This window comes from Pleurodeles waltl, chromosome 4_2, assembly GCF_031143425.1.
Source record: "Pleurodeles waltl isolate 20211129_DDA chromosome 4_2, aPleWal1.hap1.20221129, whole genome shotgun sequence".
In the NCBI taxonomy this organism is placed as follows: Eukaryota; Metazoa; Chordata; class Amphibia; order Caudata; family Salamandridae; genus Pleurodeles; species Pleurodeles waltl.
This window is the reverse complement of record NC_090443.1, coordinates 506,391,486-506,417,834: the sequence shown is the minus strand read 5'-3', so window position 1 is coordinate 506,417,834 and position 26,349 is coordinate 506,391,486. Positions and strand designations below refer to the sequence as shown.

The following is a 26,349-nucleotide window of genomic DNA, read 5'->3' as shown; positions in this document are numbered from 1 at the left end:
ATATGCAAATTAGGCTAATTATAATTGGCTAAGTTAACCTACCTATAAGTCCCTAGTATATGGTAGGGCATGTAGGTTTAGGGACCACAGCATAGGTAGTGCACTGCTGAGGTGCCCAGTGTCATTTTAAAGGCAGGCCTTCCTTGCTGGCTGCTTTTAAATTAAAGTTATATTCAAATTCGACTTTGGAATTAAAAGTAGTTCCAAAGTCTTAAACTACCTTATTTTTACATATAAGTCACCCCTAAGGTGTGCCCTATGTGCCCCTAGGGCTGGGTGCCATGTAACTATAAGCAGGGACTTTATAAAAATAGTTTTATAAGCCCTGGTGAGGTAAAAACAGCCAAATTCGTTTTTTCCTCATTGTAGTAAATGGCCTTCATAGGCTAGAATGGGGAGACTTTATTTTAATTTTTAAAGTCTCCTTAAATGATGCATACCAAGAATTTGGTATCAAATTAATTGTTGTAATAAATCCCACAACTTCCAGTTGTGGGATTTAATATAACTTGTTCAGGTAAAGAGTTTAAAACTTTACCTGAAAAGTTGCTAATTTCAGCCCTGCATTGTTTTTGCTGCTGTGCTCTGATTGGCCAGCCTCTAGCAGCTTAGCCAAGCTGTCTTGATGAGGTGTGAACTGGCCTGGCTTCACACAAAGGAATGTGCCTGTGGGAGGGAATCTCCCCTCAGCAGATGGTGAGGCAGGAAGGGGGAGGGATATCAAACTGGTCTTCAAAGGCAGAGAAGGACATTTGGAGCAACCAGCAACACCCCCACATCCTGCAACCCCAGACAACTAGGTGCCCCCTTGATTAGATTAGGAGAGGGCAGGAGAGGGGTGTGTTTATGATTTTTAGCCACACCAGTGGGTGGGCTCAGCCAGATGTAACCTCCAAAAATCAGATTCAGCCATGATGTATTTGTAGAGAATGTTGCCTCCTGGGATTGATTTTTGCCACACTTCCCAGGAAGTGGTCATCACAGGGGCAAGGACCCTGCACCTGATTGGAGAACCAGGACCCCCCTGCTTTTCACCCAGGAGCAAGGATAAAACTGGCAGACCTGCAGCCACACCTCAGATCCCCATCAGATTCCAACAAGGAAGAACCAAAGGAGAAGAAGGACTGCCCTGCTGGACCCCTGGCCTGCACCTGGAACCTGCACTCAGAAGGACTGCACCAGCTGCACACTTGGGCTTCACCACAAGAAGGACTTTGCCTGGCTTCAACTGGTTCAAGGAGGAACTCCCTGTTTGCTACAGGTGAAAAATTACTATCCAGATTCCCCTGCACCAACTCCTGAAGAAAGCGACCAGCTGACCACTGTCCAGTGGCCAAAAAGGAGTTTGCGCCAGGTGCATTCTGGGAGTTGTAGTCTGCACCCTCGAAGCACCATCTCAGAACTTCTGGACCCTTGGGGTGAGCTGTGGACCCCAAAAGAACCTTAAAAGGACATCTGGGAGAAGCCCCAGAAGTTTGGAGAAGTTTGGACAACTTTTGGTAAAAAGCTCCATAGAGGGACCGACCCGCCGCGGCAACTCTAGCTGGCTTGCCTCAACCGCGACCCGGCCTGATTTGCTGGTTCGTCCCGGTAAAGAAAATCTAAGTCAGAAGGTAAAAAGTTGACCGGGACCTCCCAGCCAGCGTATCCGAGGAGGGCTCCATGGACGTCGGATCAAGATACAGGTTTACCCCGGCCGAAGGATTTTCACCTCGAAAAAACGACTAAGTCCGAAGGTAAAAATCTCCACCGAGGATTCCAGCATCGTGTATCCCTAGAAGGGCTCCAGGAGGTCGGATTGGACTGGCAGGTTCGTCCCGCTGAAGAAAATCTTTGAAAAAAAGACTAAGGGGGTTATTCTAACTTTGGAGGAGGTGTTAATCCGTCCCAAAAGTGACGGAAAAGTGACGGATTTACCACCAGCTGTATTACGGCTCCATTATATCCTATGGAACTCGTAATACGGCTGGTGGTATATCTGTCACTTTACCGTCACTTTTGGGACGGATTAACACTCCTCCAAAGTTAGAATAGCCCCCTAAGTGTGAAGGTAAACTTTTAACCGAGGTCTCCCGCGGCCTGTGGCCGAGCAGGGCTCCATCGCGGTCGGCCTTAAACTTTGACTTTGCCCCGGTGGAGGTGCAACCAGATGACCCGATTGGCGCTTTTTGTTTCTAGGCACTAAAAAAAGAATAATTCTTTAAAAATTCATATCTTTGGTTCCCCTTAACCGATTTTATTCGTTTTGGTGTCATTTTAAAGATAAAAATATAATCTATTTTTATTAATTGGTTTTGGACTTTTAAACTGTTTCCTGTGTTTTATTTAAATACTGTTTTGTGATATTTGAATGCTTTACACTCTGTCACCTAAGTTAAGCCTTGACGCTCGTTGCCAAGCTACCAAGGGTTGAGCTGGGGTTAATTTACTGAGACCTAACTGGACCTTAGTGGAGGTTAGTGGCCTATTGCTAAGTGTAGGTACCTACCTGCCCTTACCAATAACCCATTTTCCAACAAGGGCAATGAGTGATAAGAAGAGTGAGTACAAGTGAGAATGAATGAGTGAGGAAAATGACAGGGAGTGTCACTGAATGTTACTGTGTGTGAAGCTGAGTGAGTTAAATGTGAGTGAGTCTTAGTGAATCAGAGAATGAGTGAGACAGAGTGAGTCACTGTGAGAGTTAGTAAGACTGATTGAGTCAGACTGAGTGAGAATGATTGTGTCTGAGTGAGTGTGAGTCAGAATGAGTGAGCCAAGTGAGTATGAGTAAGACAGAGTGAATCAGAAAGCGCATGACTGAGCAAATCAGTGAGAATGAGTGAGATTGAAGGAGAATGACTGAGACTGACTGTGAATGAGTAAGACTAAGTCACACTGAGACTGGGTGAGCCAGAATGAGTAAAAGTGAGTGGGACTGAGTGAGAGTGAGTGAGACTGATTGAGTATGAGTGAGTCACGGTGGAATTAAGTGAATCGAAATGAGTGGAGTAAGTGAATCAGGGAGAATGAGTGAATCGTGGGGAAACTATGTGAGAATAAGTGAGACTGAGTGGGAATAAGTGAGTTAGAGTGAAACTGAGAGAAACTAAGTGAGACTAAGTGAGTCAGAGTGAGATTTAGCCCATCAGAATGAGTGGAATTTAGTGAGAGTAACTGAGAATGAGTGAGACCGAGTGGGTCATTGTGAGAATGAGTGAGACTGTATGAGTCACTAAAAATGAGTCAGGTTAAGTAAAAGTGACTGCAAGTGTGAATGAGAGAAAATGACTAAGACCAAGTGAGAATCAGTGAGGCTTATTGCAAGTAAGTGTCAGCATACACCTCAACCCTCCAAGTACGGGAGTCAGTCTCGCTCACTGTAATTCAAGCTAAGGATTATGCCTCACCACTTTTAATGGTCACCAGCCGCCATTGTTTAGACATAGAAAATTGGCATAGGAAATTGTGAGGTTGTGTGTGACAGGAGGCAGGCATTTAAGAACTATGGCATGGGGAAGGATAGTAATAGCTGACCAATGTTTTTCCCGCTTGAACAACACAGTGCATCAAGTTTGTTTCACTGTGTTGCTCGAACAGTTAGTACAACTTTAATGAAGGATTACCTCCATTTTGCAGTGCTTGAGTGTTCTGTCTCTTGACATCTCAAGAGTACTGCAGACCCTGTTGGTTGCTGCGGTTGCAGTGGCTGTGCTTATGGGTGGACAGGGTGTTGACTGTTGTGTCAGTAGCAACAGTATCAACCTCTAGGAAGCATTACAAGGCACTACATGCTACAGGGGACGACATGGGTAATTAGTGCCATGACAGAAGAGACCCCCATAAAAAGGGGGCTTGCAATAAAGAGAGCAAGGTCATTATGGATGCCACAGAACACCTTTTTTAGTGGAATACCACAAACAAGAGAAAAAAAAGGTCCGAAGCTACCAAACCCTAAGAGACTGGAGGAGGCAGGAGAGAACATGAGAGAATAGGCAGAAGGAATCCAGACAGCAGTAGGCACAGAAGAGAAATGGGACCAAAGGACAGCTGAATATTTCCACACTGACAAGAATGTGCCTGTGGCTCCTGAATTTAAAGTGAGAACCAAATGTTTCAATATTTGTGCGGATGTCAAAATTTCAAGGGGGTAAAGTATTTTTTATTGTGAATCTGGCTTGTGAAACATTGATGAAGAACGTGGCCAAACTTGATCAAAATGCCGCATACAAGCCCGAGGAAGAAAGACTGCATCCAATGTGATTTGAACTGCTTTGCTTTACTTATTGTTAAAGGTTTTCCAAATAAGTAAAAGGCACTCCTTGGAAATATGTTGAAGCTGTTTATTAGGTCTCCAAACAAGGACCCCTGACCGCAGCCTTCATCAACTGTCCTCAGTCTCCCCCTCATGGAACCCCCCCCCCCCCGGTTACATTCTACATTCCATAGCTTGTCAGGAGCAGAATAATGAAAATAAAAGTACATAGAATAGATTTTCATTTTACATATCACAAGATATAACACATCCCCTTTCCTAAACATAAAAACAAACTAAACATAACAACGAAAGAAAAAGAAAATGAAAATAAAAAAAATATAACATCTATGCTTAACAAAACAAAGTATATACAAGACCATATAATGCATGGTAAGGATGCTCGCTCTAACCAATCAATGAAACATACTTAAGTATACTCATAATCGCAAAATCTCTTCGGCTTTATCTTAACGCGATTAGATGTTCTATTTTCAGTGACCTCGGTTGCAGTTTTTTTCTTTGTTCCAAACCATTGTCTCATTTCAATCTCGCTGCACAAAGTAACCTTCCTCATATTCCACCACTTTCCATCTGACAATCTCACCAAGTTTCCTTTGGCTTCGAGCACCTCTTTAGGATCTGGCCATTTGGAAAATCCCTTTTTAAACATACCCCCTTCACGCACTCGGACATACATTCCCTTTTCACACCTCCTTGTCCCTTTTATCAACTTTTCATTATGTCTTTGCACCACCATTGGTGTTGGTACTTCCTAACCTTTTCTTTCATTGTTTTTTCCTTCAACCCCTGTCGATTTGTCCTTTCTATCCAAGCAGGCACGGCCACTGTGCACAGCACTCTACCTTTCATCAACTTGAATGGAGTTTCCCCAGTTACAGAATGTGGTGTAATTCTGTAATCCCATAACATATCCTTCACTTGTTTTTTCCAACACAGGTTTGCAGACATAGCTAGTTGTATACACTCACCCAACACCCTGTTGAAACGCTCCGCCAAACCATTCCCCCTGGGATGATAGACAGGTGTCTTGTGATGCTTAATACCCCATTTGCTAAGAAATGACTCCAATTCCTCAGAAACAAATTGAGGACCATTGTCAGATAAAATAATGCCTGGACATCCTTCCCTTCTAAAAACCTCCTCACAAAATGTAATCACATTGGATGACTTTATATCCCTCATGAACGCCACTTCTGGCCACTTAGAATGGTAATCCATCATTACTATTGCAAACCTGTCATTAGTACCTAAACACTAAAAAGGACCACAAATGTCTATGGCTACTTTTTCCCACGCTCGATCAGGAAATGGAATGAAATTCAAAGGTGTGTCCTGTGATGTGTGCGACTTGTCACTACACGCACATGGAATACAGTTCCTGACAAAACGTTCAATCTGTATATCCATGCCTGGCCACCAAAAATCAGTCCGAGTTTTTCGCTTCATGGCTGACATTCCTCCATGCCCCACATGTAGTAACTCCATTAGCCTATGACGTAACTTTTTGGGTACCACTAACCTTTCACACCTCCTCACAATACCATCAGAGACAGACAATTCATCCCACACATTTTTGAAAACACACAAATCTTCCGACATCTTCCAACCCTGCTTAGATAACAATGCCCTTGTAAGCAAACTCAATTCGGTATCGTGTGATACGGCCTGTTCGCATTCCTCCTCACTGACAGCACCATTGCTCACTTCAACTATTTCTGCCACCATCCATTCCTCGTCCTCAGGATACTCTTCCCCAACCAATGGTAGCCTCGACAAACAGTCGGCGTTCACATTCTTTGTCCCTGGCATGTACTTTATGGTAAACACAAACTCTTGAAGTCGATATATCCACTTAGCTATGCGTGGAGTAGCTCTGCTAGCTCCCCTCGTAGAAAACAAATCAATTAAAGGCTTGTGATCTGTGCGCAATTCAAACTCCATACCCCACACAAATGTTCTAAAGTGTTGTATACCCCACCAACAAGCCAATGCTTCCTTTTCTATGGTAGAGTATGTGCTTTCAGCACCTTTGAGTGTACGAGAAGAAAATGCCACTGCTCTTTCCCGACCATCACACTTCTGCATTAACACTGCTCCTAGACCGTAATTGCTGGCATCTGTTATGATTATTGTCTTATCAGCAGGATCAAAAGGTTTTAACACTACCACTTTTACAATAGAGCCCTTAATATCCTCAAAAGCCCATTGGCATTCCTGTGTCCAATTAAATATCATTCCTTTTTTCATAAGTGCTAGCAACACATGGACCCTTTCAGAAAAATGATCCACAAACTTCGAATAATATTCCGCAAGCCCCACAAAAGAACGCAGTTATTCTTTATCTTGAGGAACTGGTGCTTCTTCAATCGCTTCCACCAAATTGCACTTGGGTTTAATCCCTTCACTTGTCAGTGTGTGTCCTAAGTATTCAACCTCTTTCACCCCAAACTTGCATTTATCCAAACCAATAGTAAGACCAGCCTGTTCTAATCTTTTCAAAACCGTCGATAGCACTACATCATGCAGTTTTTCATTTTTTTCCCACACTAATATGTCGTCTTGGAAAACAAGCACATTTGTCATGCCCTGCAGTATCCTCTGCATGACCCTTTGGAACACTGCCGAAGCTGATGCTAAGCCAAAAGGCATGCAAGTAAATCTATAAGCCCCTTCTGGAGTTACAAAAGATGCAAGATGCCTGGAATCCGAATGCAGTTGTATTTGATGATAAGCATTTGATAAATCTAACGTAGTGAAATATCCAGCATTTTTCACGGACATCAACATTTCATTAATGCAAGGAAGAGGATGCCGGTCAACCCATATACACTCATTAAGATCACGCAAGTCCACACACATGCGAATCTTGCCATTGGGTTTCCTCGCTATAACTATAGGGCTCAGCCACTCAGAGGTTTCAATAGGCTCAAGCACACCAGTATCACATAAACACTTCAACTCCTCCTTCAATTTTTCTCGTATTGCTAATGGAACATTCCGTACTTTATGTACCTTTGGGGTCACACCCTTTTTTAAAACAATTTTGTGTTGAAATCCCTTCAAGCATCCTAAACTTTGAGCAAATAAATTTGGAAATAAAGAGCACCATTTACTTTTCTTGTTGAGCTCTGTCAGCAACACCTGGTCAGGATGATTGTGGTTCAATATCATTCCTAACGCTCGTTGCTCCCTCCAACCCAGCAACGTTCTCCCCTTTTCGACCACATAAATTTTGCCTTTTGCTTTCCTTCCCAAAAATTCTAGATCTGCTGTGAAATATCCCTTTTTAGTCCCACAATACCCTTCAGGCTCAACATCAGTAGGACACAACTCATACTTGCCTATGCTCTCCCAAACTGACTCATCTTCCAATGTAAAAGGCGAACATGAATCTGCCCATGCTTGAACTTCTTTGTCATTCATTTTCACAGTACATTTTGGAGGATTATATTGTTCACCTAATTGATTTACCTTGTATTGTGATTCTACACCACATACTACCATCAATTCGATTTCATTATCATTATCCGTAACCATCCGATGTTCAATTTGAGCATCACCTTCATTCACCAGGTTTACTCCCTTTTTCACATACATGCTTGTACCCATCTTACACACTCTGGCAAAGTGTCCCATCTTCTTACACTTAAAACACTTTGCATTGCCAGCAGAGCAATTACTTGCTTCTGCAGTGTGTCTTGCACTTCCGCACCTATAACATGTCTTTCTTCTATCTCTGTCCTGTGATCTCATCAAGCCATTTCCCAACTCTATCTTACTACTACTGCATGCAGGTCTTTTAACCACATTCACAGCCGCACTTTCACTTTGCTCTATTTTTTCCTTGAATGCATTGCTGCTCAATTCTTTTACATATCGGGAAGTGTCTTCCATACGTCTGGCTATCTCTAAGGTTTTTTCTAAAGTGGGATCCTTCAAATCTAACAATTTCTCTTGAATTTTAACATTATTGGTTCTATTAATTAATTGATCCCTTATTATTTTATCATGTGTATCTTTAAACTTGCATGAAATGGACAATCTTTTCAGGACTGCAACATACTGCTCAATAGTTTCACCCTGCAGTTGAGCTTGCGAATTTTTTTTATGTCTTTCTACCACTACACTTATTTTTTTTCCAAAATTATCTTCCAAAGCTTTTAAAGCATCTGCATACTCATCCTCCTCTATCCCATCTGCGTCCGAGCTAGCATTTTCATCTCTATACTCGTTAACATTTATAGGTAACGTTCTCAAAACTCTTTTTCCTTCCACACCCAGACAATGCTTCAAAATGGCCAATTTCCTTTTTGCAACAAACGTGTCCCCCTCTATGGCCTCTAAATATGCTTCAAACATGTCCTTCCAATCTTCCCATGCTATACTTGGGGATCCTGGTTCTTGCAAAAACATTGGCGGTACAGATATAGACTGTCCTGCCATGTTTACACCAATATATTTTTATGCCTACATCAGCTAGACATGCATGGGGTGTAAATATTCTTTGCTAAATAACCTTTTACAATTATAATTAAATGTACAAGGCTAATTCCAACTACTAAACAGATTAATACAAAACAAATATGTGTGGTGAGTTTGAAATTTCTCCACCAGGTGGAGCTGTTGTTCAATTATTATCCAAGAATTTCGACCATATCAAAAACCGAATGAAACACTTCCTTGTTGTTCCCCAATTGGAAACAGATGTCGTTTTAGACTTTGCCCCTGACTTCCCTTGTCATGACGTTGTGACGTGTGGCTGCGCCGCCTCACAGGGGGATCAAAGGTTTTATTTACGATGCTTCCAGTACAAGAGAGACTTGATTGTGCCTCTGAGTGTCAAAACTAAACCGTAAGTTCAATGTTAATGTATCTGTGCTAAATATAGAAATTCCTTCAGTCACAAAATGTTCAGGGCATTTCCAAGGTCTCTCCCATGCTTGTAGTTTCAATCACGCGCACACATCTCTCCAACTGTTTTTCTGTTATGCTTCATGTGCTCACAGCGCGAGCTCCCTCCGGGATACTGACTGTTCAATAACCATAAACTTGGTTATAATATGTTTTTGCTGGAAATCACAGCAGTCATGCAGGGCAACAACGATTACTTTCCTTTGTAAATTACAGTTTTACTTGAATTTGCTGCAGCACATTTCAAACTTCCACACTACTCGGAATGTGTAAACAACCACGGCACGGTCGCTCTCCAACTTGACCCTTCGCACACATCAGCAAAAAACTGGGTTTCATCAGTCAGTAGCCCAATCTTCTTTTTCTTTTCTTTCTTGTGAAATACTTGCCACAAATGCTGCGAGCACACTATTCACTTCACCAACGTCTTCAGAAATGAGTCAGGGGTCCAATATCTTCATACAGGTTTCGCCAGTTCCAACCATAGGGTGCTTAATCTCTGCATCCCATCCTTGTCGCCACTTTTCCAAATAAGTAAAAGGCACTCCTTGGAAATATGGTGAAGCTGTTTATTAAATCTCCAAACAAGGACCCTTCACCGCAGCCTTCATCAACTGTCCTCAGTCTCCCCCTCATGGAATCCTCCCCCCCCCCCCCCGGTTACATTCTACATTCCATAGCTTGTCAGGAGCAGTACAATGAAAATAAAAGTACATAGAATAGATTGTCATTTGACATGTCACAAGATACAACAAAAGGGGCGTCTCAAATGTGGCACGATACCACCCATGGTTTTTGATGCAAGGCTGCATCTGCTAACAATGTCAGACAGGGATTTGCACAAGAATTAACACCTCTTTGAGGCAGGTGTTAGTAAAGAGAAATGTTTTTTTATTTTTCCTAACGTTTCACATATTGCATGTATCCCACACTACATATCACATTAACAACCAGATAAATATTTTATAGTATGGTTAAGCATAGCATTTTATACCAGTAAGGGACCTTTTACTACAACACCTATGCTAGGCATCACATACACTCATTTGCACTACGGTGAAAAGGTGCGTGTGTGGTGCTAGGCAGCCTGAGAGTGCGCCAGCACGGGGCAAGAGGGCAGCAGAGACGTATCTTGGTAGATATAGCTCTGCCCTGTTCTCTACTCATTTTGCAAAGCAGCACAGGCAACTTTGGTTGCTGCGTTGCACTGTAAATGAATAAATCCTCCCTTTAATCTCTTTTTTCTCAGGCAACTCTTCTAGCATGGTAAGGCACATTTCCCGTTGGTTATGGCTGTTTGTTGCAATATGACATTTGAGGCCTTATCACATAAAGTGAGCATTGGAAGTGCAAAACGAAAGCAGGCTTCTGCCACTATTTTGGGCTGACTGGGATCTTAACCATTTGAAAAGCCAACTTCGATACTGGTAAATGATTGATAGTCGTGGGAAATCTAAAGGTGTGCGCTGCTTTGGCTGGAAATGCAGCAGCATGTGTTGACACGTCTAAAGTAAACAGCAGAACATAACACAATAACATACAAAAAGCAACATAACAACTTAATTAAAACGTGCCAGGCACATCACAACCAAACATTCAAAACAGAAGGTAGCACAACAAATACGGCAGAACACATCACATTGCAAAAATACAGCACAGCAGTTACATAAAGAACAACGCATCGCCACCACAACAAACCATACAAAAACATGAATGTCACCATTACCACCTTTAAAAACGTGCTTTCGTAATACTGTGGCAAAAGGTGTTTGCATGAAGAACTGCCTTAATTTACCACCAAAGGCTTGAAATAGCAGCACTCAACTGTGTTATGCGGTCCGGCCATGGGATTCGTTTCATTCTGGCTGCCACCACGCAAAGTATATATATATAGGAGGCACAGTTTAGTGGTCCGATTGTCAACTACTGTTTAAAAAGCTCTGGAATCTAATCCCAACTCCCTTATCCCAGTGATGGATTTCGTATAATATAGCTTTTTTTAGCTTATACGACTTCCTTTTCATCAACCTCTGGGTGTCTGATATTGGAATTAGGGAGGATGGTTAATGTATGAATTCTTCTCGCCTCCGTGTTTTTTGTGTGTGAGCAGTTCTATTCCCAGCTTTCCGACTTGCTTAAATTGCATGCTCATGGGACAGTTTTTCCATGCCAGAGGCGCCTTATCTTCCAACTGTTGGAGCAATTCTATACATAATAACACCTTGTAATAGAGAGTCAACATAAAAAATTGCTCACATTTGCTTTCTCTGGACTCTATGAATGGCATAGGTTTACCAAATTTTCTTATGCCAACAAACCAACACTAAATTGTTTTTGGGGATGGTCTTTCAAACTAATGGTGTAGAGAGGAGGATCCTGTTAAGAGTTGTACAAACCTCTTAAATAAATAAGTACAATGGCTGTGTCCTGGCCTCAGTCCTGGAAGTCAGCCAAGCAACATGTAGTGTTGGGATCCTGGTTTAAGAATCTCTACACCACTATTAACTCCATGTAACCTGCACTGTCCAGCCACAATTACACCCTTCTTTTTCACCTAGCTACTGTGGGAGCACGTAATACAGGCAAGCCTTAAGAACTAGGGGTCTGTAGAATGGGAGCCTTGTAAAAGAACGTAAGTGAGCAGGTGTACTCATTCCACTCCTCTATCCCCCAGGTATATGCCTTGGTGCTAGTGGAGTCCACGTAAGTGTACATGATGAACTCTAGAATGACTTCAAAGTTCTGGAGGGCCATGTTACAACAAAAGGGACCCCCAGATATTTCCTAAACTGTTGCCTGGACCTACAAGCCCCAAATTCAGGAAGGTGGCAGACTCAGCCTGACCTCACTGCGAGGAATGTGATTGACTATGAAGTTCCTGGACCACCGGAACACCAGGTGGAGCCCCTATGTTGTTTGCGGCTGTGTAGTACACAACTCTTAGACACTCTGCACTCTACTGATCCACACATAGACCTGACCATCACACCCTTCCCTGTTCACTGTCCTAGAATGTGCCACTTGGTTTATTTTAGAGAGCAGGGAGCTTGTATTGTATATGTATACAGCGAGAGAGAGACTAAGCAGTAACCATTTGGAAGAGAGAGAGTGTTATGGACTCCCCAGATTAATGCAGCCATTGAGGAGGTGAGAAAACATATTTCAAAACATCATGAAAAATAGTTTTGTTTTGCATAGTGAGACTGCTTAATTTAAGGCATTTCTACAATGTGAAAAGTTAAAAGAGAAAAGCAATGTAACTTTCCAGTGTTTAAAAAAAAAAAAAAATCGGAATTTCAGTCTGAATTTATGGTGTTCTGGAAAGGTGTCGGAGAACATATTTGGAAAACTTTCACTCCTTGTGCATACCAGGTGCAGTACACATACGTGAGCTGAGCAACACAGGGATGGTGAAGGAAGTGGGAGGATGGTGGTTCCTCAGTGTGTGGGCCTATCAATGTGTTTCAATCGCCTAGGCCAGTGGTTCTTACAATTTTGATTTCTGAGAACATCTACTTACTCACTACTGGAACCCGGGCCCTCACCTGAATTATTGATAGAATCCTGGACCCCCAAAGAGTCATTACTGGAATCTGTGAACCCCAGCCTAAGCATTTTCAAATATTGGGGCGTCTCTAAATTCAATTCAGGCCTCTTATCTTCCATATTATATTCTATGTGATGCACTTGCACCACTTCCACAAATTAACCTAAGGCTACAGACTTCATTTTTAGCCTCTTTATTTATATACACTGTATCCATTAATATTATTTAATTTTCTAGGCAGATGCAGACCCCGAGTAGGCGTCTTGGACCTCCAGGGATCCCTGGACCACAGTGACACTGACCTAGGCCAATCAAGACGCTGACAAGCTGAGCATAACTAGACAAGGAAACTTTACCATGCAGAGAAGCATTCACCAGTTGCTCTGCCCGGCACCTCTGTCCCTCTTGTGCTTAACCTTATCCCTATTTATGGCCTTCCTTGATGTTAGGGCTTATCGTGCCTGCAGACACTGACTTGACGTACATCACTTCCTTTCAGATGGCCTTCTCTTCACCATTTCTTTTACTGCTCAGTTCTACCCTGTTCAGCATCACTGCCCACCTCATCACCTCTCTATATTATTTTCCTGGTTGACTGCTGACTGTTGTGACCTAGCCCTTCACAGCTGATTGTCACTGCTCAGCAGTGGAGCTGGAGCAATTTTTAGAGTGGGGGTGCTTCCATTAATGTAATATTTCTTAAGTCAAAGGGACTTTGAAAACTCCAAACATCGTACAAACAAGAATTTGCAATGCAACGGGTTACCGCTATTTGCGTTTTAAACTCCTAACCGGACTTTTCTTGCCACATGAACACACAAAAGGAAACAGAAATTTGCTCACAGTAAAATGTATGGGCACAAGTGCAGTTATCCATGATACCGGCAAAAGTGCAATTATCCATGTAACTGGCAAAAGTGCAATTATCCATGCCCGCGAAATAAAGAGAAAAAGTAGTCTAGAAATCATACTGAAAACATGGAACCTCGTATGTTTTCAGTAGTTGGCCGGTGCGCTTGTGGAGGGCTAAACACAGAAAAAGGCATGACGTTTGCATGCCTTCCACTAATGAAATGAAGCAAATTGTAAAAGGCAAGCCTGCTAACCAACCAAAATCATGGGCTTGACATGGGGGTGGTTACAAGCCCGTAGAGAGATTACAACAGGGACAGAGCACTTTGCGCTCGACCCTAAAAGCAAGTGTAGGAAATGTGGCAAGTCCATTCATTAGGAGAGTGGTAAAATATGGTATGTAGCTGTTTGGTCATTTCAGAGCACTGATGTGATAGTGCACTGTTATTTACAGACACAACATTTTCTGTTAAAATGGCCACTAAATTTGCAAAGGCATGTAGTTTTACGGGTAAAACTATATAGCACAGAAACTACAATGTGTGGAAATAAGGGTTCAGTGAATATTTATAATTTGTGAATAACCACGTAAAGTGTCTTGATTTGTTTTGGTCCTATTAAACACTTCGTTTCTATCACACTTTAGAATAGCAAAAAATGCTTAATTTGTGTTATACTAATTGCTGATATAATATGAAATATGTGTGTAGTTCCTTTCCCAATATTTAAATGTTGGAGTGTGTTAAAAAAACGTGGCATACTACAACCTTTCCTTTGGTTTCCTGTGCCCAGCAGGATTGTCAAATAGGTGACTTTTACAAAATACTCTCACTTTACAGTCGGAGAAATACAAGTACACTCCAGTTTCCGAATAAGCAGAAACTTGTCAGAAGACATAGCCTGATATATGACCATTTACTTTAAACATGTAGAATAAGTAACAAGATTAACACAATATTTAAAGGTAACTTTATTGCTCATAAATCTTCAGAGCTCCAGCATGATTACTTCTGGGAGTATACTTCTGGGAGTTCTTTCAGCGCCTATGCTGTCCAGGGCAGTCACGTTTCCTAACTGGACACCATGGCCCCGCTCACTCTCTCTGTCCAGCACACACCTACTCACTGTTACTGCCCATCACAGCCCGCTCGCTTAGCTGTGCTCCTCTCACAGTCACTGCCCAGATTAGCCCTATTCGCTGTCAGTGGCCAGCTTGACCCCACTCACTTTCACTGCCTAGCTCAGACGCACTGCCTGGCACTGTTAAGCTCCAAAGCTGCTCTTTCTTTGCCACCGATTGGTGGTGGGGAGTCCAGGTTCCTTTCTTGCATTATGGCCCTGGATGTCTGTTCAGACCGAAAAATCCCTCATATGGTGACATTGACATATACTTGGGGTATAGAGTAGTGGAATGAGTACATCTGGTCACTTATGTTCTTATACTAGGCTCCCCATGCTAAAAACCTCTAGTTCTTGTGGCTACCCCTACACTGAGTACCCTAGCTGCAATGATGTCTGTATCCCTGCTGATTTTTGTTGTCATGGGTAAACACAGATCATGTGTGTGCACCATGCTTTCGGCTTGTTTCACAGACTACAGCCTTTTTAGACCAGCAGGGGCACCCAAAGTGTTACCTTCATAGAGATGAAAGGCTACTGCCCTTGCCAGGAGTTAAGTAGCACTAGCACAGTGGTGGTATCATATCCTGTAGTGATCAGTAGAAGTGAACAGGCCTTTTTACCTGTGTCACTGGAGTGAGGCTCACAAACTCACTCATGTAAAGGTCTGCTGTTGTGTGCTTAACTCACTTTTGGCCTACATAAAGCTAGTGTGTAGTGCTGTACAGTGGGTGTGTGTTGTATGCAAGTGTTGGGTGTATGTGTGCCTGTGAATGGTAAAATACATGAAAGATTCTTGGGTCATCCCAGGGCTAGCTAGAAGAGCATGAGGAGGTAAAGGAATACCCCCAGGTAGATTTGTGGATTGCTGCATTCCTTTTAACTGGGTGGAACACACACTGGAGAAAGAAGAGCCAGGCTCTTTAGTACACTTCAAAGGGTGCTCTTTGATTCAGAGTGACGTCACTGGAAGGAGGGCTCAGCACATCTCAGGAAGGAAATTGGGTTGATAAGGGAATAATTGAGAGTTAGACTAGGGCACTGGAGTAATTTTTTGAACACATATCATTGTGGCTGACATCCCGGGGTGAACCTCTAGTCACTCCCATGACCTGTGTTGTGGGGCTATCAGATCTGGTATCGCTCCTACTGGTACAAACAGTTTTCTGAAGGAAGGACAGGGCAGAGAAGTGGGCAATTCATCAGGAGGCAGCCCCTCAACACAAATGTCAAAGACTCAAACCCTAATCACATTTGGGGGGTCATTCTGACCCTGGCGGCCACCACCGACCACGGGAGCACCGCCAACAGGCTGGCGGTGCTCCCACGAGCATTCTGACCGCGGCGGTTCAGCCGCGATCAGAAGCGGCAAGTCGGCGGGCTCCCGACGACTTACCGCTGCTCGGGGGAATCCTTCATGGCGGCGGAGCGCGCTCCGCCGCCATGAGGATTCTGACCCCCCCTACCGCCATCCTGTTCATGGCGGGAAAGCCGCCATGAACAGGATGGCGGTAGGGGGGGGTCGCGGGGCCCCCGTAAGAGGGCCCCACAAAGTATTTCAGTGTCTGCCTTGCAGACACTGAAATACGCGACGGGTGCCACTGCACCCGTCGCACCTTCCCACTCCGCCGGCTCGATTACGAGCCGGCATCCTCGTGGGAAGGGAGTTTTTCCCTGGGCTGGCGGGCGGTCTTTTGGAGACCGCCCGCCAGCCCAGGGAAAAACTCATAATACCCTCCGCGGTCTTCTGACCGCGGAGCGGTATAATGGGGGCGGAATTCTGGCGGGCGGCCTCCGCCGCCCGCCAGAATCAGAATCACCCCCTTGGTGTCTAGAAATGGACTATAAGAAGGGGAGCTCAAAGCCCCAAAATTGTCAATTGTGATGCAGCCAACTGAGCTGTGCGAGGAGGAGAAGCTCTGCAAGATGTCCTCCTTCGACCAGGTCAGGCCTGCCATTCTCCGAGCTGGGTGAGGGGACATCACCAAGGGAACATCCATTACCACTTGCCCCTGGAGCATCAGTGTTTGCCTGCTGGCCAAGACCAGTGTGCCGTGGGAGGAAAAGGAGATTGTTGGAGGGAGTGAAAACCAGGAGGGAGGGGGAGATCCTAGCAAATGGATCTCTGTAGCAAAGAGTGAGGAGAGGGCTGCCTTTGCCACGTGTGGTGGGAAAGTCAGCAACCCCGAATGCCAGAGGGGGTTGCTGTGAAGTTAACCATGCTTTTTGGCTTTTTTCCAGTGTGCTGCGTGTAAGTCAGTGACCCCTTATGCCAAAGGGGGCCGCTTTTAAGTTAACCATGCCAGTAGGGCCACTGCCTGTGTACTGTTGGAGAGTCAGAGACCCCGCATGTCAGAGGAGGCAACCGTGAAGTCAGCCATGCCGATCGGGTTATTCCCTGAGCTAGACGGGGTAAATCCCTTAGCCTGGTTGCTGCCGTTATTGAGAGGAGAAGCCACTGTGGTGATCCGCGCAGGCCTGAGACGTGACTGGGGATCAAAACCAGCTGTGGGGAGGATTGAAAGAAACTTATCGTTGCACCAGAGGAATGTTGAGGACATGCAAGGGCTGCCCATGCAGAGCTGTGAATGTTACTCACCAAAGGCAGCCGCTGCAGCCTCGGTGCCCATGAGTGAGATGATCACAGAGACTATAGTCGTGCAGTGCCTGCTGGTGCCCATAAGAATAATCGAAGAGTCAGAGGGCCATGGGGGAACTTGTCTGCAAGATAGCGCTTCGGAGTTGGAACACATTTGACTTTTCAAAAAGAGTTGAAGCAGGACTCCTGTGATTCAAACAGATGGTGGGGCCTAACCTGAATTTTGCCTAAAGTGAATGGGGAATAACTACTACAGCCAGTGACAGAGAAGTGGGACTCATGGAGCTGCTTGTTGAATACATAAGCTGTAATCTCAAGTGGCTGTGTGTATTGTTTGTGTATGTAGTATTTCACTTTGTGTTCGTATTTAAATGCAACTTTTTTTGTGGAAAAGGTAGTATTTGACTGAGCAATTATTTATTACTGCTTTTGAAAGTAAGTTGAGTTGTCAGTCTGTGTTCAACCACCTGTATCTCCCTCCCTCGAGAAGCCTTAGACAGTTTGACCCAGACTACCATTGAGTGTCAAGTGCTAAAGGGGATACTTGGCCCAGTTGCTCAGGATCCAAAGTAGGTCAAGTCCCGGAACATCAGGAGTAAAAGGCCTCACCACCTACGGTAGTGCCAGTAGTTTCTGCTTGCCCCATGGCCCTCTGAACAGTGTTATGACAATGTCCTTGGTAGACCTCTGCCTCTATACAGAATTGAGCTCGCTCAATGCCCACAGACAGCGGCTCTTCCTCGAGGCACACAACACTTTCCTGACGGTATTTCTTTAATAAATAAAAATTTATTTTTCCAACAAATATTTTCGCTTTATCAAGTTATATCTACTTTGTGTAGCAAGCATTTCAGGGTCTGATACCTGCGGTATACAGCTGGGTGTGTTTTCAAGCAGTATTGGCTGTTACTGTCTAGAAATCATACGTCTGTGTACTTCCCCATATTTTCTGCAATTCATCCTATGTTCTCCTAGATATGGTAGTACCTTTTTAAAATGTATTACACTTTACATTGCCTTTTCTGAAATACTCAATTTTAAGCTTTCTGGTTAGTTTCCAGTTTCCAAAATGTATTTTTCCAACAAATATTTTTGCTTTATCAAGTTATATCTACTTTGTGTAGCAAGCATTTCAGGGTCTGATACCTGCAGTATACAGCTGGGTGTGTTTTCAAGCAGTATTGGCTGGTACTGTCCATACGTCTGTGTACTTCCCCATATTTTCTGCAATTCATCCTATGTTCTCCTAGATATGGTAGTACCTTTTTAAAACGTATTACACTTTACACTGCCTTTTCTGAAATACTCAATTTTAAGCTTTCTGGTTAGTTTCCAGTTTCTTAGTAATACATTATTTCCAATGTAGAAAGCCTTTTTAATTCACAGTAATATATGTAGAAAATAATAATGCTGCATAGATAAGTACTGTACAATAATGGTTTGAAGTTTTTCTTGAATATCAGACATGAAACCAGGATTATTATTTGTAGTACTCCTTTTATCATCATCAAACTGTCAATCATTGATCAAGCCTAACTTAAAACAGCATAAGTTGTATCTGAAGTTTCATAACGTGAAGCCCATCTTCAGAACTAAGAGTGACAAACAACTTTAATAAGTTTCTTACAGCCACACTTGGAAGTCTGAGTAACTAGCTGATCTTACTTCAGCATCAACACTTATCAATTTGCTAGCTCAAGGTACATTATCCTCCTTCATGCAAATTATGAGGCTAGCAAAGCCTAAAACAAGCATTAGCCAAAGGTAGTAGGTCTCACTGTTGGAGTCTATTGGCTTTGCCAATACATTTCTTCCTGATGTTGTGCAGCTTGGCCAAAAAGGAAAGTGAAAGTGCCATTTTGTAGCCACATGCAAGCGTGATGATGTACATGTGCACAAGTTAGCCTGTACATGCATGCTAATGAAAGTAATTGTGCACAATTTTTGTATCTACTGGTCTGAGATGGATTGGTAAAATCCACATTGCTTAAAATGGAGGGGCTGGCAACATTTTGGTTTCAGAAAAATATTACTGGACAAAAGGTGGGAATATATGGTTTGGGGCTGCAATGGAGGAGTGGTGAGGAGGGTTAGAATAAATCTAAAGGTGGGTGGGAGAGGAGGGGAAAACCCGCACATGAGGAGGGCAGGGGGAAAGCAGAAGAAGGAGCGCAAACGCAGGAGTGAGGGGATAAGCACATGAGAGAGACAACAACATGGAGCTTAGGGGGGCTAGTGGAGAAGTACATGAGCGAGACTGAGCACCAGAAAGCACGGTGGGTAGGAGAAGCATATGAGCGAGACAGCTGGAAAACACTTGCACTCTCAAGGAGTGCATAACCAAAAAGAAAAAGAAAAATCCCTAAAGGTGAGCAGTGGAAGGATAGAAGTAATTAAATTAGAGAAATGGTAAAGAGGCTTGCTCCAAAGGAGGGACAAACACACAGTTGATAAGCCAGGAAAAGGAAAGTGATCAAATAAGAATTAAGCAAATGAGAATGACAATAAAACAACCAATGGTAAACAATCGTTGGATGTAAGCCCCTGTAAATTCTTGGTAAGCCTACATAATGCCTTTTGCAAGTAGAAGCTTGTGCTGGCTGGTAGGCAAGCCCTAAAAAAGTTTTTCTGCAAGAAATTACACATGCAGTAAAACTTGTTCAGAAGTGACACCATATTTCTTCTTTGCAAAATACGGCCACAGAAAATTCAATTTCTCACATTCTAAGCTGTCTTTACTAAGGTCAATTAAACATTTGGGGCCTGATTTAGAACTCAGGTGATGGGGCGGAGTCTGGCTGCCGTCTGAAATGGCCGCCTCAAGTAGAGCTCAAACAGCTGTCAAAAAGCCTCCTTGGAGTCAGAATGAAAGGAAATATACATGCGATAACAGGGACATAACTCTGAAGTTATTTTCAAAGTAAGAAATGCCAGTTAAAATGGAGTTCTTAATTGAAGCCCAGCTACAAATCACCTGAACACAGCCCCTCAGCTGAGCAAAGAACAACACTTTCTGTCAGGACACAGAGACAGCTGCTGAAGAGATAAGGGGCTTTCTTTGTGTTTAAACTGGGAGGCTGCACCAGGGGAATTAAATTACTGTTGACCTTTGGTTGAACTCTCCACACAGCACAGGGAAGCCTCTGACAAGTCTCAACTCTGAGATATTTTCTCTTAGCTTAACTGTTCAGACTCCATTACCTGAATGTGTGAGCACAGGATTTTCTTGTCAGACAAGTGTGTGGAGCAAATGCAGTTCAGAAAGTGAGTGTTGTACACCATTTCTGCAGCTGAGAGAGTCTGTGAAAGTTACCCATTCTGTCAGGAAATACAGGCAGTTTCTTAACAGATAAGTGGAATTCCCTTCCTTAAAAGTTGAAAGGCTGCTGTAGGGGAAACATATGGACTTTCACTTCTGAGGTATTTCTCTTTATTTGACAGTTTAGAGTCTGCTACGCAATTAAGTAAATGCTGGAATTCCTATCAGCAGAGGGCGTAAAGGGAATCTGGATAGGCAGGCAAAACATGTGAGCTATTTCTGATGCACTGATTCTCAGGGACACCTGTCTGAAAGCATTCAGTCATTATTTTTTAAAATAATAGAAGTCTGTGGCAAAAACTAATTCTGTCAGGAAACACAGCCAGCTGCTAGTGAGATAAGTGAAAAGGCTGCTTTAAGAGAAGCCTCTGACAACTCTCAACTCTGAGGTATTTCTCGTCACTTAACTGTTCAGGATCCATTATGTGATTAGGTAAGCGCAGGAATTTCTTGTCTACAGGTGTGTGGCGTAAATACAGTTTGGCAAGTGAGTGTTGTACACCATTCCTACAGCTGAGAGAGTTTGTGAAAATTACTCATTCTATCAAGAAACACATACAGTTTCTGAAGAGATAAGTGAAATTCCTTTCCTTGGATGTCGAAAGGCAGCTGTATGAGAAGCATATAAACGTTCACTTCTGAGATATTTTTCTAAATTTGACAATTCAGACTCTACTACGAAATTACATAAACGCCGGCATTCCAATCAGCAGAGGGGGTAAAGTGAATTTGGGTAGGCAGGCGAAAACTTCACAACATTTCTGATGCACTGTTTCTCAGCGACACCTGCTTGAAAACATATAGCCATAATTTTAAAATCCCAGATGCCTGTCACCATTTACAGTGTTAATATCTACCTACTTTGTGAGTCAATTAGATATCATATTTGATTACTAAGCTGTAATTATTTATTGTCTTCTCTAACATTAAAATATAACAGTATGGCCAGTGGAAAATCTAATAGAAAGCCTTTGTTTACACAAATAGTAGGGAACACTGTACCTCCAGGCACGTCTACTACTGTCCCACAAGACATTGCTTCTATGGACCTTATTTTAAAAGAGATCTCTGCCGTGGGACAAAGATTGGGATCTATGGATGTAAAAATTTCAGATCTCGCAACAGAAATGAAGACAATACGGATGGATCTAAACTCTTTTCATACCAAAGTGGAAATTTTAGATCAAAGAACCACTTTTTTGGAAGAGAAATTAGATAATGCAGAGTATTGGGGTCCGGATATCTGGCACCTAAAACAAAAAGTTATAGATTTGGAAGACAGGGCCCGAAGAAATAACATTCGTTTTTATGGAATTCCAGAAAAAATGGAAGTCAATAATGATGTGAAGAACTTGCTAGTAACGTTAATACCGCGGCTACTGAACATATCTTTTGAGCATCCCTTTGAGTTGCAGAGAGCTCACAGAATTCGATAAAGAACTTCAACTTCAACTCTTGAATCTAGACCTAGATCGATTATAGCATGCCTCTTACGTCATGAACAGGTCCGCCAAATATTAACAGCTGCTCGTAAACATGGTCCGTATGACTTGGAAGGCCATAAAGTATTTATTGCTGCAGACTTCTCCACTGAAACCAATGCCAAACGAAAAGCGTTCCTGCAACTTAGGCCAAGACTTCGCAAATGGGATATCAAATATGGTCTTTTAGAACCTGCCACAATGTGGATCACAATGGATGGGAACTCAAGGTATTACACAGAGCCTGAGGATCTGGTACGCTTCCTGGACAGTTTGGATGACCAACATATGGACTCAACGCCACTGGTCAAAACATCTATGAATAGTCCGCTTCAATTACAGAAAGATCCACAAAGCCATCGCACCGGTAGATTACATGTCCGTACCTTTAAGAAACAGTTTGACAGAGATAAAGCAGTCCACTCCGTAAAGTCACTCACACAGGAAAATCCCAGAGACAAATCGAGATCACCTCTAAAGTCACCCACGTCTTTTAATAAAGTAACTGATGCTCAACCTTCCACTATCACTTCTTCCAGCTAGATGAGTATATTTATACATGCTATGTATTAATATAATGTTATTAGTGTTTTACTACAGTTATTAATTCTGATGGATATGATTTATTTCCTATCCTCATATATTGCTGTTCAATAACCATGTACATTTCCTACTGTGTTTGTATTTGCAGATTTTCTCTTGGATAGATTTTATAACTCCATGGAGTGGTTTTTCTTATAATTTATTTACCATGAGTGGTTTTCCTTTCCTCCCCTCCAGAGTCTGGGTTTCGAATTGAGGCTTAGACCCACCGACGAAAGATACATATTATTTGATCTGCAGTGTTCTTTTACATTCTAGCATTTAGAACGGTGTACTTACATCATTTAGAGTTTAGTGTTACACAATATTTTATGATTATAGTTCCACATATTGGTTTCAGGTTTACTATACTCCAGATAGTTTTTTTTTTTTTTGTTTCCCTCCAGTAAGCTCTCATTATCACATTACCATATAATTTATCTACTTCCTTTTCCCTTTTTTTAGCATTTTGACTCTGTTTAACACAGTACAAAAATACTCTAACATTTTTAGTCATCATCATGACAAGTCCTATGCAAATTGTCTCTCTCAATGTCAATGGCTTTACTAATTACATTAAAAGGAAGAAAATTCTTTCCTATTTAGCCTCCAAACATACTGACATTGCTCTCATCCAGGAGACTCATCTATCAGATATAGAATCAGAAAAATTAAAACGAGATTGGGTAGGCCAGAGTCTTTACAGCTGCAAATCCCCTTCTCACATATCAGGAGATGCTACATCCCACACTACTACTAGAAAAAGTGGTGTAGCCATTCTAATACGGAAAACACTGCAATGCCAAATACTTCAGTCATGGTCAGATGAGGATGGTAGATTTGTTTTAGCGAAGCTTAAAGTTGGTAACAATATATTAGGGGTGGGTTCCATTTATGCCCCTGTTGGGACTAAAGCCCCCTTTTTCCTTCATCTAAATAGAATTCTAACAGAAATGGGAATTTCCAGAATAGTTTTGGGAGGCGATTGGAATCTTGCGCCAGATGTGATCTTAGACAGAACAGGTCCCCTGGACACAACTCATGGTAGAGATAGGGCCATACTCGAAGACATCAGAGAAGATCATGGTTTGATCGATATCTGGCGTTTACTACATCCATCAGATAAGGGGTTTACATACAAGGAGAAAAAGCAGGCCGTTTACCAGCGGCACGATTAAAACAGCGAGAAGCTATGACAGCTATTCCAGCTATATATAACCCTGAGGGTAAACTAATAACTGAGACTCAAGCAATAGCTAATACGTTTGCAGATTATTATACCAAGTTATATAGTTCAGAAGTTGATGATGACCTCCTCAAAGAACAGGAATTCTTTGATAAAATAACACTCCCCTGTCTCAATGAACAGGACCGGCTCATACTGACTGGCGAAATAACAAAGGATGAAATTGCGCAAGCAATCTCCAGTCTCCCATACAATAAAGCACTGGGAGAAGATGGTTTTCCTGGGGAATTTTACCGTAGGGTAAAACCAGAAGCAATAGATGTCCTTTATGAGGTTTATAAAGAAGCAGAGGAAACTGGTAGTCTCTCCTCACTCTCAAATAAAGCTATCATAACTGTCCTTCCCAAACCTGAGAAAGATCCATTATACTGCAGTAACTATCGTCCGATATCTCTTCTGAATACAGATTCAAAGCTATTAGCCAGCATTCTTGCCAAAAGACTCAAACGAGTTATCTCTAAACTCATACATAATTCCCAAGTTGGATTCATGCCAGGCAGAAACTCTCGTAGCCATCTCCGCACTTTGGCTCACATACTTTGGTTTTCCAAGGATGCTGGAGAAGACAGAGTAGCATTATCCTTAGATGCAGAGAAGGCCTTTGACTGCATTGAATGGAGCTATATGTTCCGTACATTGCATAGGTTGGGATTAGGTGATGATTTTATCTCTAAGGTTAAATGGTTATACAAGACACCATCTGCACAAGTGAATTGTGGGGGTTTCCTTTCAAAAACCTTTTTAGTGCAAAGAGGTACCCGCCAGGGTTGCCCTTTATCGCCCCTCTTATTTCTTCTTGCACTTGAACCACTGGCTGCAGCAATAAGACAGTGTTCACAAATAGCAGGCATTCCTACACCAGCAGGCATCTCAAAACTACTTCTATATGCGGATGACATATTACTCACACTTACAGATGTACCTACTTCACTCTCGGCACTCATGTCTACTATTTCTCACTTCTCAAACATTTCTGGATACAAAGTCAATTGGAATAAGAGTGAAGCTCTCCCATTGTCCCGGGGCACAACAAAAGCAGCTATCTTAGGCTACAATTTTCAATGGAAAGCGGATCGCCTGAAGTATCTAGGTATTTATATCAACACTGGTTTAGAACGTATGATTCAGGATAACTTAGATCCACTCATTGCTAAAACGAAGTCAGAATATGAAAAATGGTCCCATCTTAACCTGTCCTTTTGGGGTAGAGTCCAGGCAGTGAAAATGATTATAGTGCCTCGTTTCACATATGTTTTAGGTATGTTACCTTTGACAGTGAAAATATCAATACTGCGAGACATTGACAAAGGTATTAAAACCTTTATTTGGGGATCTCTGAGACCTAGACTCAAAATCTCCAAACTGATTGCTCACAGGCGATCTGGTGGCCTTAGTTTACCATGCATTGAACATTACTATACAGCCCTCCATTTATCTCAATTGGTTTATCTTTGGCCAATACAGGATGACCCCCCACTATGGGTTCTCATTGAAAAGCAATCTTTACAGGTATCTTCCGGTTTGCAAATGTTTTATACTCATAAATCACCTGCTTTACAAAACTCTAACCCTATTATTCAGTCTATGCTTAAGATTTGGATACACTCCTACAAACTCCTTAAGAGTAATCCAAGGCTACATAATAAGGCTCCCATATGGCATAACGCTGATATTAGAATAGGGAAACAGACAATTTCCTGGGATACATGGGAGAGAGCAGGTATTCTAATGCTGGATCATTTATTCACTTTAGAAGGCAAGCTTAAAACCTTTACGATGCTTCAGATAGAATTTCAACTCCCTAGCTCTCAAAAGGGGAAATACTTACAATTGAAACAAGCTCTACTTAGTAGACTAGGACCATTTCCGTGGATACCTGAGGATTCCCCAGTCATACAATACTTAAAAACTTGGGGGAAATTGAAAGGAGCGGTCTCTGGATTTTATAATCTCATTGTGCATAAACTACATTCATCACCATTACTAGCACAACTCCACGTCAAATGGCAAGGATGACTTAATGTAGCGCATTCCAATGAGGACTGAACGGATGTTGTTATGAACATGGATAAAGGAATCAGAGAGGCAAGAATGAAATATACTCTTTTCAAAATTCTTCATAATTGGTACTGGTCACCACAAAAACTCAAGGCAGCAGGTTTACTACACCATTCTACCTGTTGGAGGTGTCCTCATGAGGACTGTGATATCCTACACATTTTATTTCAATGTCCAGGTTTGACGGAATACTGGTCTTCTATAACTTCCTCTATACACAGAGCTATACATGTGCCCATTCCTTTAACAGAAAAATTAGTTATATTACATGATGTTACTGATCTCCCAAATCTAACAAACCATACAAGACGATTGATTGCTATTGCACTCACTGTAGCAAAAATTTGTATATTACGACATTGGAGAACACCACAACG

The 26,349-nt window shown here is 42.4% G+C and overlaps 1 protein-coding gene across 3 annotated transcripts in view; it reads left to right on the top strand.

Annotated features, from left to right (window-relative positions):
• The window catches only part of LOC138293021 (dimethylaniline monooxygenase [N-oxide-forming] 2-like), a 291,867-nt gene that overhangs the window by 61,664 nt on the left and 203,854 nt on the right, over positions 1-26,349 (top strand). Inside the window, exon 1 of one of the 3 annotated variants that reach the window (XM_069231994.1) lies at positions 8,974-9,110. The exons of the other annotated variants lie outside the window; for them this stretch is intronic. The gene's annotated coding sequence lies outside the window, so the exon portion shown is untranslated. Of the gene's footprint in view, positions 1-8,973; positions 9,111-26,349 lie in introns of those variants that run through there. 3 annotated transcript variants of the gene reach the window in all.